Here is a 14,727-nt window from a genome sequence, read left to right on the forward strand (position 1 = left end):
ATCTGCTGGGAAAAGAAAGAAAGGGAGCTTAAGGAGGATCCGGATAAGTAACTCAACAAAGGGTATGGGTGTCTCTCAGGCGGAATAAGGAAACCAGGAGTATGCGAGGGATGGCTTCAGCTTGTCCACCCACCCCATTCCCCCTAGCATAAATACAATGAGACTACCGGGCCCCATTTAGGTTTGTTTTGGGATTCTCTGTTGTTCTGAAGAATATCAAGATCATTTTTCACCACCGCTATTTAAAAAAAAAAAAAAAGACAACAACTCAACAGTCTCACTGGTTAAGCCATTCCCAAGCCTTTGTCATCAGACTCAAATGGCTGGTCATGTTAAGGCTTTCTCATCTGCATCTCATCTCATTCAGCACCACTGAACTCTCTGGTCTCCGTAGACAGATTGCTCTCTCCTCTCAACACCAAGAGGAACAACTCTTTTGCATTTTTATTATCTTTTACAAACGAATAAATCTCCCCAAAAGTAGTGAATGCTCTTTGAGGACAAGAACCCTGCATGTTGGTCACCTGGTTGAGGATCTAAACGCATCAGTAACAAGTGCTTAGTCCATTCCCGTTGATGGCATTTTTCTAAATGTTCTTTCCACTTCTCACCTCTGTTCCTTTCTGCTTTGTGTTTGATTTATTTTGATAGTTTGATTGTTTACGAATCACTTATTCCTAGAGTGGTCTTCCAATTTATGTTCATCAACTTAGTTCCTCCTCTTCATTCCAAGTACACACACACACACACACACACAGACACACACACACACACAGAGGGATAGAAGGAAACTAACATTTACTGAGCGTCTATATACTCAGCACTATGCAAACTTACGCTACGTGCTTTCCAAATATCTTGTTTGAACCTCACATTGGTGTGTGAGAGAAGTGCTGTTACATGGAAGGAGTGTTAAGTCACATGCATGAGCTTCCACAGTTACAAGGGGGATGATGAAGATTCAGGCCCTGATGAGTGTGACCCTAAAATCCATACAAACCCCATCTTTCTAGTTAGGAAGGGGAGAAAAGTGCAGACAATTTAGGAAAACACACTTTTGCCCAAAACCTAATTAAAAATCAACCAATCTGTCTTCAGTACTTTTTCCCAACAAATACAACTATAATTATATCTATATTAAAAAATAAATGAAACTCAAACCCAATAAACATTTTGAGCAATAATTCTGTACAATCAAATAGTTTGGGAATAGCCTTAGCATTAGTGATAAGTTGAATTTGGTTCATCTGTCCCTGTCCATACCGTTTATAAAGCGGTCATTATTTGAAGGCAACTATAATTTTAAATTGTTCTATGTGTCCACACGCTGATGCACCAAACTCATTTTAAAAAGAGAAAGAAAGAGCGAGCAGCTGCTAGCATAGAATATTCCCGTGTCCTGAGAGCACAAAATCTTTCCTGTCTATGAATGCTGCCAGACCTCATTCCAAATGTGGATGGGACATGGGCAGAGGCTTTTGGGAAGAAATGTTCACAACCAGAACCGGACAGGAGTTTCCATATTGTGCTCCTGGGCTATCCCAGAAGCAAAATTTAGATGGATTTCCATGGAAACAGATAGCCAGGGATCCAGCTTACTTTTCTCCTGCCAGAGAGGTGTCCGTTCGACATGCAGCCAGCTAAGACACTTATCCATCTCCTTTTCTACCCAAAGGTCTCCTCTCCTCTTCACTGCTGCTTGTATCCTTCACCTTAAGCCATCCGAGGAAAAAGATCCAGCAGATCGTGAATAGTTCAAGTGAGCTGTGTTTGTCAGTTGTTCTGGTAGAAGCCAATGGCAGTGAGGTCAAAATGATTGTTTGGTTTCCCAGCCAGAAATCTCACTCTTACTTGGGGAGAAACTCACTTGGCTACGTTAGAAAACTTCTAAAGTAGACTGGGAAATGAAAGGAGAGATGCTACAAGGGCTGAAAAGGAATTCAAAGAGGGGTATATTGTAAACGATAAGAAGGCAGGAAAAATAGGTGATTTGAGCACCTTATGGCAGAGTCCTCACCATATGGAAAGCAAAATGAGGCAGTGTTTTAACAAAAGAATCTCAGGTTCATAAAATACCTTACTTGATCCTGGATCTGAATGGTGAGCTTGTTGTTATTAAGACCTTTAAGATCCCTTTCTGCCACTAATAGCTGTGTGACCTTCAGTAAAACACTTACCCTCTCTGGGATGTACCTGTAAAGTTGGGGCTTGGAGCAGATGACATTGAGATGCCTTCTCTCATTGATGTGCCATTACATTCTAGACCCTTTTAGGAAAGCAAAGAGGAGAAGTTATTTAGAGAAATCAAATTTTTTTGATTTCATGTATACAAAATGCTTAGAATAATGCCAGGCACGTAGCAAGTGTATAGAAGTGTTAGCTGTTACTACTATGCCTGATGATGTGGCCGATGAGAATGAATCCAAGTGCTACAAACACATTTTTATCTCCCCCATCTGTAAATTTCAAAAAGGCAAACAGCCCTGTACTCTGATAACTTTAAAGCCCTTTCTCTTGCAAAGAACTGATTGGAGGGGAGTGACCTGTGGCTACTGAGAATGAAGACTAATTGTCAGTCATGGAGGGATAGTTTGCTAAGCAAACCACCACCATGACCAAACATGAGCATGTTTTCTTTGAAAATTCAGCTTTCTTACTTGGCCCTCAAAGCGACCCAGGCTGCCTTGGAAACTAGTGGGTGTCCCCTTCCCTGGATTCAGGGATGCAGAAATCAGGTGATGCAGTGAACTACACTGACTTTGAAGAAGCTCTCTGCCAAAGCCTCTATAATTCCAAAGCAAAGTCAACCAAGAATTACAAAGTTTCCCAATGCTTGTGGGCTATAAAGTAGCTGAGATTGGGTTTCAACCAGAATACCTCGTCCCATATGAGGATAATATCAATGGCATAGCACCGGCCTGGCATGATTCATGGAACACGGTACCAAGCAAAACTGTAGTTCATTCTCTCTTGTCAATGCTGAAACTGAAAATTGAAAGCACTAAGGGAATAACAGAGCCACACAGTAAGAGAAGGGACAAACCCAGAGCTCTGGATTTTTCCTAGCTCTTTCTCTCTATGAAGAGATGGCCTTGTCTTGGGGCTGAAGTTGAGTGGAAACTCGTCTGTGGCGTTAGAGCAAGATGAATAGCGGGTAAGACAGAAAAGTAAATAAATAACCAGAACAGAAGGGCAAAAGGGCAGGAGATAGAGAGTTGAAGAGGCAAAGGGAGAGAAAATAAGGAAGTGAAGGGACATTAAAAAAAACAAAAAGTCTGTGCTCGGAAAAAAAGAGTTGTAGAGAGACATTTCATAAGGAAGAGGGTTGCAAAGAAAGATGGTAAGATGCGTCAGGTACTAAGAAATCTAAGCAGAATAGAGTGATTGGGGTAAAAAGAAATAAAGAAGTCTATTATAATTTAACCAAGTTTATCTAGTGAGAGTATACAGAGGAGACACTCACTGTCTGTGCGAAAGAAATTCTTAACCAGGAACCTCAGGATCGGGAGAAGAGATGGCCTGTCTGCTGCCAAGGATCTCAGCCTGTGCAACACAACACTGGTCCGCTGTCAGCACGGTAAGAAGGCAAAGCTTCTGAGGAGCCACCTAAGAGCCTTAACCCTGCCTGTCTCTGGAAGGCTCCCTTCCTCCCTCCTTTCACCTCTCTCCTGCTCCCTTCTTTTTTTTTTTTTTTTTTTTTAAGATTTCATTATTTATTTGTTTGACAGACGAAGATCACAAGCAGGCAGAGAGGCAGGCAGAGAGAGAGATGGGGAAGCAGGCTCTCCAGTGAGCAGAGAGCCCGATGCGGGGCTCGATCCCAGGACCCTGGGATCATGACCTGAGCTGAAGGTAGAGCTTTAACCCACCGAGCCACCCAGGCGCCCTCCTGTTCCCTTCTTGACATCAGTTACCATCCTCACTGACTCAGGGGTAGCGGGGTTGGTCAGGAGAACCTTTAATGCCTTCCAACCCTCTGAGTCAAAAATTCTCCATTTTTTGCTTTCATATTTCTTTCTTCTTTCTATTGATGCTGTTGCCTTTGTCGGGCTCCGGGGTTCAGGGAATAAGTGAGGAGAAGCCTGGGGGCAGGGACAACTCACATGACCGCTGAACTGTACAGCTATTGCTCAGCTATCACTTTTCTTCTGGGAGAAAAAAGCTGAAAGAGTGGATTCCAGAAAGATTGCTTGTTATCAGTTATTAGACACCCCTAGAAGCGGAAGCCATGTTTCCAAACAGGTAATTTATTTTATTAACAACAATAACAATGTAGAATTAAGTAACTTAACGAGTACTTAACAATAAAACCATAGAACCTGCCCTCGAGGGGCTCCCAAGCCAGAAGTGGTAGCCCTAAGTCTTGACAGTTCCATAGTGCTCCATAGACAGTTCCATAGTTCCATAGTGCTCATCACTGCCCGGTCTGGAGCACCAAGGTGCTGGGTGTGGTGCTGAGCTGGCGACAGTCATCACGGTATTTCATTTTCAGGACAACCCAGTGAGGCAGGTGCTGTTGTCATCCCCACTTTATGCATGAGGAAGTGGAAGCCTGAAGATTAAATGATTCACCTGTGACAACCTGTGACAGACTGGGATTCGAACTGTGCTTGGAGGCACTTTACTAGACCGCCTTCAAGAGTCCCCTTTCTGCATCCACCAAGATCCTTTGAGTGACTCAAGATTGACTGCAAGAGGAGTGAGGTCCCCAGATGTATCTCACTCCTATTTCAACACTCATTTCGAGGATTCACGCTTGAGAGCCACTCCCATGAGCCCTTTCTCACTGTTCACCTGTGATCCAACCTGCTTTAACCTGTCTGTGTTTTTACCTGTCTGAACCCGCAGATGCCCACACTGAGGGATCCTTGGTCCAGGTTCCTCCCTCTCGCCACCCCCCCCACCAATCCATCCACAACCCCAACTACATCAAGCCTTCCCGGCAAAGGTGATATTACCCTCAACTAACTGCACGTACCTCTGACCTTTGGGGCTCCTACTGGTTGCCTGTCCTCTTCATAAATTAAATTAATGACTCAAGGAACACAAACCTCCTTCAAGACATGAAGGCCTGTTCTTGAGAATGTTGTCCTCCAATCCAAGGCATGGTGTCTTCTTTACAAGTACTTTCTGGGGACACCTGGGTGGCTTAGTGGGTTAAACCTCTGCCTTTGGCTCAGGTCATGATCGCAGGGTCCTGGAATTGAGTCCTGCATCAGTCTCTCTGCTCAGTGGGAGCCTGCTTCCTCCTCTCTCTCTGCCTGTCTCTCTGCCTACTTGTGATCTCTCTCTCTGTCAAATACATAAATAAATAAAATGTCTTTAAAAAAAAAAAAAGACAAAGAAAGAAACAAGTACTTTCTGCCCATAGCAAAGTCCAATAAAAACCTTCACCAACCATAAAAGACTCAATCTCACAAAACAGGCTGAGGGTTGCTGGGGGGAGGGGGGTCGGGAGAGGGTGGTGGGGTTATGGACATTGGGGAGGGTATGTGCTATGGTGAGTGCTGTGAAGTGTGTAAACCTGGCAATTCACAGACCTGTACCCCTGGGGATAAAAATACATTACATGTTTATTAAAAAATTTTAAAATTAATTTTAAAAAAGTAAATTAAAAAAAAAAAAAACCTTCACCTGGGCTCTCTGCTCATTTCAAATTTGAAATCACTAGCGTTGAGAGATCACCCACAAAGCATTCATATAACCAGGATTTGGGGAATAACAACTATTAATACAGTGATTACAAGTCACATTATTAGTTTTATGTCCTCTAATAATACTTTCTTAGCCCAGTTTGAGGATTACAATGGTCTGAAAACAAGAATGTAATATTAAATATTATAGTTTAGACTTTCATTTTGTAAGATCAACTTTCCCATTCCTCCAACCCCCCCCCCCACCCTGCCTTCCCCACTTCCTCCAGGCATCCAAAATGGTACAACCTATAATCACAGGGCCTGGTATCCTATAAATACTCAGTAAATATTAACCAACTGCTGTCTAAATGAATTAATCTATTAGCTGCTGGTATAAATGCTTTTCCTGTCTCTCAAATTCAAATCATTTCCTCTCCTTTCACTAACGCGGGCATTCATGCATTCAGTTCAAACACTTGTTTATTTAGGGCTATCATGGCCTCCACGAATGTGCCGCTTTGTCACAGTGCAAGACAAGATGAGAACAAATACATATATGACGGCCACTGTGATGAGGAAATGGAAAGAAGGGGGCCCCTGACCACCCAGACCTGCGTTTAAAGGCTGCCTCATCGGTGTAATAGGGGCCCTGACACCTAGAGCACAAGGTCATGGATAACAGTGACCGTTTGGGGATGTTACTGAGTGCTGTGTGTATTTACCTCGTCAGTCCTCCCTGCTACCCAATATAAGAGGGAAATGGGATGTGGAGCGGTGGAATGATTTGCCCAGCATGACATCTTACCGCCAGTGGTGGATGCTGCTGGAACCTGAACACGCTCTTAATTCTTCCTTACAACACCCTGTCTGCAGGCATGCCCTCACGCTGTGCTGCTCTCACACCAGCGCTCAGTATTTTATTTTGTTTTATTTATTTATTTATTTATTTAAAAAGATTTTATTTTATTTATTTATTTGACAGGCAGAGATCACAAGAAGGCAGAGATGCAGGCAGAGAGAGGGGAGGAAGCAGGTTCCCCGCTGAGCAGAGAGCCCAATGCGGGGCTCGATCCCAGGACCCTGAGATCATGACCCGAGCCGAAGGCAGAGGATTTAACCACTGAGCCACCCAGGCGCCCCAGCGCTCAGTATTTTAGTTTCCTTTACCATCACCCCCCCACCCCACCCAAAGAGGACAATAGGTTCCAAGTATCATGTCACTTGAATGCTGGAGAGATGTGAAGGTTCTGGCTCTAGGAGCAATGGTCCATTTGGCCCCTGGACCTACTGTTGGCCCAGGAAGGATGAATGAGTCCGAATTTGGCTACCTTCCCCTTGAGGAGATCTGGGAGTGCATATCGGGCATAGAACTACAGCCGGATCAACCCTGAGCCACTCTGGAAGAACTCCATCACATCATGAAAAAGGTCCCCCTACAGTCAGGACATCTACTTTGATGGTTTTGTCTGTCCTGATTGCAATTTGGTTTGGTTTCATCTTAAATTCACAGTAAACTTTTGTGTTTTACTTTACTTTTGACAAATGTTCTTGTTTCTCCTCAAAAGAGGGAGGAAGGGGATCTGTCTCTACCCAGGCTGTCTCAAGGTGAGGACGGAAGTGTCCTTTGGGTTAGATGTGGTGGTGGCTGCTGGAGAGCTGGGCACGGGGAGGGAAGGGTGCCGGGAACTGGGCAGCGAGAGAGGGGATCCAGGGGAGGTGAGTCAGAAAACTGTGATGATTCCTCTCTTACTGCAGGGGATCCCACTGCCAGCTCTCATGGGCAGGCTTCCCAGTCCCCACAGAAGGTAGTCAGTGCTCCAGGGGGTCGGAAATAAGATAGCTAATGCCTTGGAGTAGAAGGAAAAGACAGGGTGCAGGCAGTAGAGAAAGAAAGACATTCCAAAGCTTTGGAGCCAAAGACACCACGTGTGAGATTTGATTCAGTTACCTAAGCTCTCTGGGCCCCTGTGTATAACGGAGACGATCCCCCCACCTTTCAGGGAGGTTGGGCAACCCGGTGCAATTATGTTCATAAAGGGCCTGGCAGGGGAGGTGCCCCTTGAGCAAGCACCTAGGGGGAAATACATCATTCATGCTACAGCCCAATAAGTGGTACAATTTGGCTTTTGCTGAATCTTACCTAAAATGGGGTTAAGCAAAAATTAACCAGTTAGTCTATTTGGGAAAGAAAAAAAGGCTGCAAAAGAACTTTGTTGTTGGAGAGGGGAAACATGGAAAGGCACATCTTAGAAAAGAAACTGCATTGTAAATCTAGAATGAAATCTAGAGTACCTCAATGGAAAGTCTTAATTTAACCATTAAAAAAAGAAGTCCAGATGCCTGAGGTGGAAAACCATTTTGCTGGCCATTCAAGTAAGATGTTAATAGTAAGAACAGAAAAGAGGTTTTTTTTTTTTTTTTTTTTTTACCTTTTTAAAAAAGATTTTATTCATTTATTTGACAGACAGATCACAAGTAGGCAGAGAGACAGGCAGAGAGAGAGGGGGAAGCAGGCTCCCACCTAGCAGAGAGCCGATGTGGGACTCAATCCCAGGACCCTGGGATCATGACCTGAGCCAAAGGCAGAGGCTTTAACGCACTGAGCCACCCAGGCACCCCAGAATAGAGACTTTTAAAGAATGATGGTGAAGATAAGGTTAAAGAAAGGAAAGCCCACATGTGACTCTTTTTTTAAAACTGTGGTAAAATATGTGTAACATAAAACTTACCATCTTAACCATTTTTAAGCATACAGTTCAACTGTGGTAAGTACCTTCCCCTTGTCACTGAACCCACCATTAACCACCACCCATCACTGAGCCTCTTCTTCCCACACTGAAACTCTGTCCCCATCAAACACTAACTCCCCATCTGCCCCTGGCACCCACATTCTCTGCCCATCCCTAGGAATTTGGCCACTCCAGCTACCTCATAGGTGGAGTCATACGGTATGTGTCCTTTTGTGTCTGGCTTATTTCACTTAGTATAATGGGCTCCCAACTCTTAAGTTACAAATATCTATCTACTTAGATAGATAGATAGTTATCTAGACATAGATATAAAGATATTCTGAAATCATTTGCAAAGTGATTTAAATAAACTCAAAACACAGATCCTACCATGTGGGCACGATAAAATGCCAATTTCCATATGGAAGAAAAATGCAGATGGCTCTTCCCAGACCTGGAGGAAAGAGTGGATGCTGATGAAATGTGGACCCAGTGAAACCCCAAATGCAGTTTTGGGGACCAGAGACCTCTGTGCCTTTCTTAAATTCCTTTTTGTTGCCACAACATGAGTCCAAAGGAAAGTTGACCATAATATTCATAGCATTTCCCTTTATGTGTCCTGTAGGGTCATTATTACTGCTTCCTATAATGGTCATTCTAGCTGGTAATCAGCAGGCAGATGGTCAGTTAAACAGATCATATTTACTAAGAACTTGCTATGTGCCAGCCACAGCCAACAGCTTAAAGTGGACAGTTTTAAAGAGGAAATTATAGTGAGCACCAGAGTCACCTCCCATCTTTTCTCCTTTCTTTCCCAGATTATGAAACAGTTGTGAAATTTAGAAGGGCTGAGTCTTCCTTCAGCTCTTGGAATGAACTTTGGTTTAAGTGAATCAGTAAAGTCCTTCACACTGGCCATAGTGTGATTGGTTTGGGACTCGGTCCATGCCATAATTATAGCTAATGAGACATGGTCACGGAGGTGAACCGAGAAGCACAAAGTCTCAGACATCCCACACTGAGAAAATAAACAGTCTTAGTATGAAGGTAACACTATGGACATCAAAGTCCTTGATGATGTGGTTCAGGCTCTACATCACCTAATCCTGAGTCTTACCCTAATTTCCCTCCAGGTATCTGGGCCAACAAATGCATTTTATGGTTTAAGTCCCTGATTTGGATCTTCTATTACTTACGACCAAAATCATCCTAACTGATCACTATGGACTGAATTGTGTTCCTTCCAAATTCATTTACTGAATCCCCAAGCCCAATATGATGGCATTTGAAGATGAGGTCTTTGGTTAAGATGAGGTCATGAGGTAGAACCCCATGATGGGTGTAGTGTGCTTATAAGAAGACACAGCAGAGGCATGTGGGTGACTCAGTGGGTTAAGCATCTGCCTTCCACTCAGGTCTTGATCTCAGGGTCCCAGGATAGAGCCCCGAGTCAGGCTGCCTGCTCAGCCTGGAGTCTGCTTCTCCCTTTCCATCTGCCCCTTCCCCCGCTCATGCTCTCTCTCTCTCTCAAATAAATAATAAATAATAATATATAATAATTAATTAATTAATTAAGTCTTTCTTTAAAAGTTGAGGGGTGGGGGAGACAGAGCAAAGAGCCTTTTTCTCTCTCTGCCATGTGCGGACATGTTGGCAAGGCAGCTGTCTGTAAGCCAGGAAGAGAGCCTCATCAGAAACTGACCACAGCAGCCCCATAGCTCTGAGATGACTCACAAGCAAGCTGCCCTTGGGGGTCTCTGAGAAGGACAACATCACTTAAGTAAATACAAAGGACAAGAAGAACAAGGAGGAGGCGGAGGGAAGAAAAACAAAGGAGGAGAGGGAAGGAGGAAGAGGTGAGAAGCAGTATGATGGAGGACAGTTCATCTCCCTCCTTCCCAGCAGAAGAGCAGAGAACAAAGAAAGAGCCATCAGAGTCTGAGGCAGGGCCACAAAATGTCCACATTAGTGCCAATATCTTCAAAACCTTGTATTTTTATCATAAAAAGTCATGCAAGTTCTACATTCTACTTCATAATGTGTCTTTACATTTTTTATATCAAAATGTTTCCCCTAAAAATCTCAAGAAGTGTCATTTTATACCAAATCTTTGAAACAATCTCCTGGCCCTGCCCTGTCTACTGGCACAGCATACCCCAATGGGAGTAGCATAAGTGCATTGAAAGGGCGCTGTCCTCTGAGTTTTCTATTCTGGATTCTCTTTCCAGTTCTATCCCTTCCTAGCCAAATGACCTGGCAAAATCATTCACCTTCTCTAAGCTTCTCTTGCCTCCTAAGTTAAAGGGAACATGACATCTTTTCTGCCTTTCTCACAGGGCTGGCAAGCTCCAAGGAATTACTGGAAGAGAAAGGATTTGGGAGACCACAGCACTCTGACCCCACGGCCTGGTAGGGTCATATTAGTATTATTCCAAGACCATTTTGGAAGTTTCCCCAGCCCAGACGAATGCATTCTTGGACCAACCTTTCCTGTTCATTCTGATACTTGTTTATCCAATTCTTGCACCTGTGTTAAGAAGAGGAGTACGAAGAGCAAAAAGAATGAGGAAGAGCTGCTTATAACCAAGTTGCCCAAGGGGAAAGAGAAAAGTCATCTTATTCTCATTCTTGACCTGTCTCAGTTCTCTGCATTTCTACATCCTGCTCCTTTATTATGGAATCTCGGGTTTCCCTACTCAGTGAAATCCTGAGTCTGTAGCCCATGCACTTGCCTTATGAACGAATTCCCTAAGATAATAGGGTAGAGCAGGAAAAACAAGTTTGTTTCACCTTCAACACCAACTCTGATTAATTGGTTGCAGAAAACACTGCATTAAGAAGTAAATTAAAAAAAAAAAAACCACTCAATGGGAAAGATTGTAGAGACTGATTAGAGATGCCTGCCACAGGCCCAGAAAGTGAGGACAGCAACATTGGGCTCTTCCTGGCCACCCCTGGTTTACAGGCTTACAATGAGACAACTCTTAAATAGGCAGCAAATATCGAAAGTTGGAAGGTTCCCAGAAAAATCTCAAATGTGAGGGTTTTTATCCTTGGGGTCTGGGATCCCCGGGGCATTTATAAAATCAGAAATAATGACTTGTGCCTTATTTTTTAATAGTATGAAAGGCTCCTTGTCTCTGATGGGGTTTACTAGGTTAATTAAATGTCAAAGTTTCTTTTCTTTTGGGTAGAATAGGATCTACTCTCTCCACTAACCCTAGGTGTATCATACTAGTCACTGTGTCTTAAATTTGTTGAAATTACAGACAATTTTGGAATATCATTGGTTAACTTGACAGCCCAGCATTGAACCCATGAGTAATTGCAGACATGAATAGAATGAAGACCTAAGATAAGTGACTGCAGGAAATAATCCTTAAATTAAAAAAAAAAAAAAAAAAAAAAAAGCTTAGTGATTAAGAGTTTGGGAATCACTGTTCTAAAGAAATCTGACGTCAGTCTTAATGAAACTGCTTCAAATCCTACCCTATATTTCTGGGAACTCAGATTTGGATGACTCCATGAGTTTATTTCAAAGTATCTATTTCTGGGGTGCCTGGGTGGCTTAATTAGTTAAGCTTCTGCCTTTGGCTCAGGTCATGATCTTAGGATCCTGGGATCAAGCCCCCCACTGGTCTCCCGACTCTGCGGCAGTTTGCTTCTCCCTCTCCCTCTGCCCTTCTGCCTGCTTGGGATCTCTCCCAGGCATGCAAGGACGTGCTTGCTCTCTCTCTCTCTCTCTCTCTCAAACAAATATATAGAATCTTTAAAACAAAAACAAACAAACAAAAACCAAAATACCTACTTCTATCTTAGCATAGAATCTATAAAACAAAAACAAACAAACAAAAACCAAAATACCTACTTCTATCTTAGCATGTGTTACTTGAGATTTTTTTTTTTTTAAATAGCAAATAGCTTTCATTAAACAATTAAATAACTTTTTGTTGGGGGAATTCTAAAGGGTTTGGCTCTGTGTACATGCACTCCATTTAAGCTTTTAGGAATTTATTTTACCACTTTGGTACTTTCGGTTTGTCTGAAAGCAGGCCCTCTTGGCTGAAAGGCCCAGATGGCATTTAAAAGCTGTCAATTTCTTTAGGCAACTAGACTTCTGGCTGAGTAGAGTGTGTTTGTTTAGTTTTGGCCACGTCCTTTTGTGCTATAAGAAGCTACACGACATCAATAAAAGATGTAGTAATTAAATATTTTTGGATTTCCTTATTCTATGTTTTATTTTTTCTAGCTTTCTTTAGGGCCCACCATTTATTTCTATATTCTGAGTTTTCCTCGCTAATGAATTCTTGCATTTTAAGCAGGCAAGGGCCTGCAAGGTGGATAACAATGTCAGAGAAACCCCACCATAGAGAGTGACATGCTCAGGGCTGGGGTGCCCTTCAGGGGAGTTGAGCATGGAGGAGATTACAGGCTCCTGGGTCTCTCCTAAAAGCAGTAATAAGGAGCCTCTCTATTGAGACTTCCCAGCTCCACTTTTTTCCTCATTCTCTTAAAATTTTCCCTTCTCACTTTGCATTCATTCTCGTTTTTTTTTCCTCTTGTGTTCCTCTTCTGCCTCCCCTCTTTTCCCCAATTTTCCTTCCATTCTCCTGCTTTCCTGTCCTCTTCTTTCTCTCTTCTCCCATCCCTTCTTTTCTGTGGAAACCATTTTCCACTCACGGCATCAGACGGTGGTTCCTAAAGTATGTTCCACCGAGTGCTAGATCCATGACATGCACTGTGGAAAATAAAAAAGATGAGAGTGGGGGCCAGATCTGTGCTTAAATATAAAGCTTGGAAACCATTACCTCCCCCTCCCTGCAACACACACACCTTGGAGCTCCAGCATCCCCCATTAGCATTGTACAGGAGATATCCTCCTGTGAGGAAACTAGTCTAACCGGGTTTGTATCACTATTCCCAAAGCCTTCTGACCGCAGACTCTCTTCCCTCCAAATAAATGAATTTCGTTCAGGATACGTTTTGGGAATCTTCCCATGGTAGAGCCTCTTTGAGCCTCAAGCTTGCCTGATGTCAAAGAGTCTTCTCTCCTGTCTGAGCCTTCCTCAAAGCCATCACAGCCAGGGTGTCCTTTTCTGTCTGTCCCCCTCACTGCCCAACACGGCAGTCACCTACCGCTGTCCACCACCTAGACCTGAAAAGTTCCATACAGCTCACCTCTTATGTTAAATGTTTAAGGTTGATTCATTTTTGTTTTTTCGTCTAACAGATTGTCAGAGGTGGTTTCTAAAGGATAATATCAACATGGTAACAAGCAGGGGAAGGTTTTGATTTCCTGCTGGTGGCACTGTACATTGGTATAATCATTTCAGGGGGCAATTTGACTATACGTAGCCAAAGTCTCAAGATGCTACTTTAGGGACTTTATCCTAAGAAAATAATTAAGGATGTAAGCAAAGATTTAGCTACAAGGATTTGTTTACTGGAGAGTTGTTCGTAATTGTAAAAACTTGGAAGGGAGCCTGACATCTCACAGTGAGAGTCTGCTTGAGAATATGACGGTAGATTTGAGTGGTGGGCAATATGTAGCCCTTACAAGCAGAGTTTTAGAGAAGTATAAAATAGATGCCCCAAATGAATTCCACGTAAAAAACATATATGAAGGGGTGCCTGGGTGGCTCAGTGGGTTAAAGCCTCTGTCTTAGGCTCAGGTCATGGGCCTCGTGTCCTGGGGTCGAGCCCCACATCGGGCTCTCTGCTCAGCAGAGAGTCTGCTTCCCCATTTCTCTCTCTGCCTGCCTCTCTGCCTCCTTGTGATCTCTGTCGGTCAAATAAATAAATAAAATCTTTTAAAAATGTATGCATATATATGTACAGTGTACAGTGGGAGCCTATTTCTGTAAAAGCAACATTCATGAGTGGGATATATGCCTATGAATATGTAAACGCTAGAAAGAGGATCCACCAAAATGTAGCAGTAATTATCTCTGAATGGATAATGGGATTTCAGGTGCTTCTTGTTGATTGGAGCTTTCCGATTTTTATATAAAGAGCTTGAGTTTTTTGTTTATTGGAAGGAAACAGTAAGTTAGAAAAACGAAAGAGAATAGTTGATGATCCTCTGTAAGCTTTGCTACAGTCTGAACTCCCAGCTGACTCCAGATAGGGTCCTGTCAACACCATCTGAGCCTTCCCTGTCTCTTGGGGGAAAGGTGCTCCATAAGGAAGGTCTGAAACAGTGTCAACCTTCCTGCTGCTATCTGAGGAAATCTGGGTACAAGAGCCAGCTCCTATGTTGTGATGCTGCAATTTACTGGGAAAAAAATAGATCAACACATCCCATCATGTATTTATTTAATATTAAAAATAATATTTCACTGAGTTTGGCTGGCGTCAGCTAG

Source organism: Mustela erminea, chromosome 14, assembly GCF_009829155.1.
Source record: "Mustela erminea isolate mMusErm1 chromosome 14, mMusErm1.Pri, whole genome shotgun sequence".
Lineage (NCBI taxonomy): Eukaryota > Metazoa > Chordata > Mammalia > Carnivora > Mustelidae > Mustela > Mustela erminea.